Consider the following 6067-nt stretch of genomic DNA (forward strand, 5'->3'; position numbering starts at 1 on the left):
CTCTGGTTGGGCAGGTCACATACTGGGTGAAGGTGGGCAGTGTGGCATGATTAAAGTCCCCTGATATTATGAGAAGGGCTCTCGGAGATTGTGTTTGCAGTCTGCTGACCACAGAGTGGAGAGAGTCACAGGCTGCATCCGCGTTGGCTGACATGAGGACATTCTTCATCCATTTTTTGTGTATTCACTCAGTGAAACAGTAAATAAACAGTGACGGCTGGCAGAACATTTAAAAATGTCCCAAATACTTCCCGGGCCTTCAGGTGATCTGCACAAAAACAACAACCATTGCTGTGTCACTGGGTGAATCTCACCTCTCCACATTCCTGGAGACTTACATTAGTCTGTCCAGTGTTTGTGATGTCATGATCTCACAGAGCACACAGAGGTGTGGCGTGGATAAATAAAGACGAGGAGGTGAGTACATGACACAAATCGGTGGTGCAGATTGAAAACCTACTTTACCTCAAACATTAAAAAGTGCAAACTGCTGTGAGGTCGTTTTTGTAATTTATACCAGTGCAGGCCAGATCGTTGGAGATTATTTTACCTGAAGCTCCCTTTATTTGCACAATAAAGGGAGCTTTTGTATAAAACATTTTAATATAAAACTGTGTTACCAGTTTGTTTGTGCAGGTGTGTGTAGTGCCACTGCCATTTATCTGCTACAAATAGTTGATCAGTGTTGGGTAAGTTACTTTAAAAAAGTAATTAATTACTAATTACTTAGTCGATATTGTATTTAAAATACTTATCTAATTACTGTGTCAGAAAAGTAACTTAATTACTAAATACGTAATTAAACTAAATACTTCTTAAAATCCCTATAAACCTTGAGTGGACAAACAATAGAAACTAAACTCTTTAAATAATAAATATTTTTTTAAAGACATAGACTCTACAGTACGCAGCGGTAGCATCTCTTCCACAATGTAGCCCGCAGTCATTTTTTAAGCTCACCTTCAGACGCTTTCTGTGCTGCTGAAGTAAAATCAAGTTTTGCCTGCTTAGCAGGAGTTGCCGCGGTGTTATCCATGGATGATGAACAAGAATCAGTCAGAAGTGTTTGTCTATGCCAGGGGTAGGCAACCTTTTTGATGGCGAGTGCCATTTAAAATTTCCTAAGAAGTCAGTGTGCCATATGATTGCATTAGGAATAAATTTAATAACGCTCTATATGAACAGTTACACATTATATAGAACCACTTTATAGAATTATATTTGTTTGCAAATGTTGGCAGCTATCAGCGAATAGTTATCCGCTATTTTGAAACAAAAAAAGACTTTTTATCCATAACAGCAAATGAACTGTACAACAGAAAATACAAATGCTATTTATGGTCTCCTCACAACAATGATAAGAAAAATAAACTGGGCCAATATGGCATGTTTGTTAATACAGAGACACACATGTTAATATGATCTCTGGTCTCCCACTCAGAGACACAGGTCTCCGAGTGTCCAACATTCAGACGGCTACCTGAGGACACTGATGTGAGAGAAAATCTGCTCACACAGATATGTAGAGCCAAATACTGTCAATAAGGCCTCTGCAATGTTCTGAAGACAGTTAAACTTGTCAGGTAGTGATGTCCAGCAGGTGAAAATGCAGCTCCATGAACATGCACAGCTGTGGATTCTAGCTGCTTCGATGTCGCATTAACTGGCATTAACTCAGCCAGTTAATGCGAGACAAATGTAGCTGCTCATTAAAGATTTCTGGTTTGATCAGAAAATAAAACATTGGTCCATACACCTGAAAGTCCCAAAATGCATTGTGTCTCGAGTCTATGGATGCATTTGGACTAAAGACCGCCCCCAGATATTAAAGCCATAAAGCCTTTGAATGAAAACAACGCTGTTGTGACAGTGATGTACACTGTCTTGGTGGTAAATGTATGATTTCTATTCATTTTACGTCAGATAAAAACTTTGGTTGTAAGCTTCAGATAATTATTTAATAACAGCCAGACATTTTAAATGAGAATAAGAAAGTATTTCTTTGTGCCCCCCTCTCCCTGTTAATGCCCTACCTGGTCCCCCTGGCAAATCTTTGCTAGACCCGCCCCTGCACAATTATCAGCTGTCAGCTACTTAGAAAATGATCCTGGTGTTATTTGTCTCTCAGAAACAGTTCATAACTTCCCTTCAACTCATTCATGTCACCTAAAAGGTAAACCTGTTTCTCCATCACCTGTTCAGCTCTGATGATTCAGTAAGGACATCTCCTGGTTTCATCTGCATGTTTCCCTCTCACCAGATATACAAACCGATATCATGACCAGCAGCTTTTACAGCTGTGGCTCCAGAAAACATCAGCTGATACTAGAAATTAATATTAAATAAATTCTAACAACAGCTGATCAAGCTTAAACGTGCTGCTGTTGTTTAGTGCGACATCCGGCGGTTTCCTCTTTCTGGCACAAAGTGGGCGATAAACAAACAAGAGAGAAAAGCTGATCAGCTGATCATTGATCAGTTTCATGATTGAAGTAGCAACAGGAGAGAGAGGGGAGAGAATGAGAGGAGAAGAAGATGCAGCTGTGCAGCAAAGACACAATAACTCCAGCTTTGTGTCTTTTTCCATCCTGGCTGAAGTCCGGGACAAACTGTGTTCCTTCTCAGCTCAACACGAAACGCGTAATAATTTCTCTGAATTCCGTTTGTACCGGACGGTTGGCAACTCTACTAACTAACCTTATGAATAAAATAAAGTTCACTATCAATAAAATCATAGCACCCGCCCAGCAGTATATAAATTCCGTCATGCTAGCTAGCACATGATACGAGTTATTGTAACTGACTGTAAAAAGTCAGCACAACGAAAATAAACTCCACCTAAACTTGGTTTATATCTGACCCAGATAGAATGCAGGTCATTAACTTCTTACCTGAAGTTTAGTTCACCTGACGCTCCGACCGCGCCGCCTCGGGTCTCTCCTCCTCCTGCCTCCCCTTCCCTCATCCACCTGCTGGCCTCCACCACTTGTTAATTTTACTGAATCTGGAAGCTACGCCATAGCCACCACCAAACAACTGAGTTATTCTTACAGACCGACCAGCGTCTGGCCAATCCACCACCACCAAAAAATAAAAAAATAAAAAAAATCATCGGGCCACCGAGCAAATATCCGGTATGGCCGATGTCCAGTCCAGCTATGGTCGTGCGTGCCATCAGTTAACCCTTCGCGTGCCAACGGTGGCACGCGTGCCTAGGGTTGCCGACCCCTGGTCTATGCTCTCGTGTCAGGCACTTCAGTAGATTACTCGTGCTATTAACAGCAGCCGATAGCTTTGTCTCCCCAGCACATAGGTTACATATTACTGTAATATTCTTGTCTGCTTGTTTCAGAAAAGTGAAGAGACGGGAATATGTCCACTTCATAAAACAGCCACTCGCTTCAGCCGAGTCCGACATCTTCCGCTGTAGGATACGACTATGCAGCAAACTGGCATGAAATGACGTGCAGCTGCACTACAGCGATGTTAAAGCGGCAGAGTTTACTTCTACGTTTAGCAGATAAATTATTGAAATTAAATAATGATATTCAGCGAGTTTAATTATTTTACAACGTAACGCAAGTACTTTGTAAGTAACTGTAATAAAAATACCTAAAAATGAACAGTAATTAGTTACTCTACTTTCAGTGGAAAAGAAATTTAATTACACTAACGTGTTACTTAGTAACGCATTACACCCAACACTGTAGTTGATTAACTTATTTTGGAAAAATATGATATGAAACTTTACCTCATGTTTGATCAGGGTCGACGCTAAAGCTGATGTATTTGAAAAACTGTGGCTAATCATCCTGAATCACTCTGAGACGCTACAATAGGTCATCCAACTGTCTTTGAAGGAAACATTTTAATTTTGAATTTCAGTCAAGCTGCATTTTTCAAAAAAAAGAAGTGTCAAAGGACTGAACTATTTTGCTTGTAGCATAGTAATATTAAATGTAAGGCACTCTATGCATAACATGGGAATTGGGGCCTGAACCCCCCAAAAGGTTTACTCATAGTGTTCCCGTGGACAGCATTCAGGTTTTCCTGATGCTTCAGAAAATTTGAGAACAGTTATTTATGCAATGGAGGATTGTTTTTAATTAATAATGTCAAAATTTGAAGTAAGTAACCAAAGGTGGTAATATTCATCTACATTACAAGAACGTCCAAACTGCACAGCTCATACATGTAAAAACTGTTCTACAAACTCAGTGGTTGAAAGTCCATTGACGCGCTCTTTAGAGCTGACTGACATTTTTACACACATTTTTAATGTGTCTCTCCTTCAGTCGTCTGTGCCTCCATCCTTCCAGTCCACCGCCACCGTGCCCCTCCCTAACCAAAACAACATAACCTGCTGATCACTCTGCTCTTTACTCGTGTTGGCAGGACTGGAAATCAGAGAAGTTTCCCCGTCATACCCTTTTAACAGATGATGTAAATCATTAAGGAAGCAGCTTCTGTTTGTGCTGTATGACTCACCCAGAGATTATAAAGGACAGATATACCACACATCTGCTCTGTGACTGAAGCCAATGCATTTGCATTGTAAATTTATCTGCGCTGGCAGTGGGACGGACACTGTGGGGAGTGTCAACAATAAGCCTGCTGGTTGCTCAGGAATAAACTGGTCAAACTGCTTCAGGTCTGAATGAACTTTCGTCAGAGTCTCAGTACACAGAAGTTTCATAACGAGTGAAACCGGAAAACACTGAAATTTCCACTAAGCACATCTCGAACCACCATCATGTCGAAACTATGTTTCTTTAATTTTCAACCCTGAAGGGAATCCGCTAACAATCTGAAAACAATAGAAACCACAATAGAAAATATTTCAGGGTGAGTCAGCAGAAAAAACAATTAGCTGTTTGCTAAGGGGTTTTCATGTTTAACTAGGCGCTACCATAGCTCAGATGGATTGAAATGGATATTGTTAGCCAAAAACAGATGAAGGAAAGACTTTCTGATCAGAGTCAATTAACCTTCAGGGATCTCAGTCTTTCCACAAACCATTGAATCCATTTCAGCTCCTTTTACCAGAGTGACAACAAGGAAATAGTTTAGCAGCCTGTTCGGGCTGCTCAGGTAGTCCATCTGCAGAATGAGCCTTCACAATAGTGATGTGTCAGTCGCGAACGAAACGGCTCGTAGAGACGGATCTTTGAAGTGAACAACGTGAGCCGGCTGGGGTTTTTTTTCTTTCTCTCACCCTCTCTCTCGCACTTTTTTCCGTTTCACTGTGCTTTGCGCTGGGCAGAGGGGGGAGGGGTGGTAGTTACACTCGCAGTAGCACAGGAACAGAGCGGGAGGGAGAGAGAGAGAAAGAGAGCCAGGGACAACAGCATCACATTAGAAAGGTATAGTAATCATCCACAACTATTTTCAGTTGCGGATGATAAAGGATTCAGAAAGTTTATTCGTGCAGGCCAATATGACAGAGAATATGCATCTTCTTTTTGTTTTCATATTTTAATTTATATTTAATTGTGTTGTGGTTTGCAGTGTTTTGTGTTGTTTGCTTTAAATTTGTTTAAAAGGAAAAAGCTGAACATTTAAATAGTTAAAAGTTGAAATGTAAATAGTTGGTTTTTGTATTGTATGATTTATTTATTACATTTTATGTGGAGTGAATAAATAAAAGTATATTTACGGTACAAAGCACGTACAAACTCTAAAACGCGCAGTGTTGAGCTTTTGTTACCTAGTGGCTACACAAGCCAGGAAGTACCAACGACCAGATTTGGTGCGTGGTAGTAACAGGTAAATTGAAATTTATTTGAATTATTTCAATATATATGAGAGCTTGGTTATAAATACACAAACAATACATGCATGCTTTCAGTTGTGTAATTTAAGTGATCTAGGTAGCTCTGCTTTGGAAGTTCAGTTAACGCTAGAAATGTGTTTTGGAGTTTGTACGTGCTTTGTCTCTAAGGGCCACTAAATATATTTATATATAAACATATATAAATAAAACCACTGGGTGTTTTTTACACTAGTAGTTCCTTTTGTGCATAATTTGTTGTTGTTAATAATACATTAATTAAAGCAACAAAACGAG

The sequence above is a fragment of the Oreochromis aureus genome, linkage group 4 (assembly GCF_013358895.1).
Source record: "Oreochromis aureus strain Israel breed Guangdong linkage group 4, ZZ_aureus, whole genome shotgun sequence".
In the NCBI taxonomy this organism is placed as follows: domain Eukaryota; kingdom Metazoa; phylum Chordata; class Actinopteri; order Cichliformes; family Cichlidae; genus Oreochromis; species Oreochromis aureus.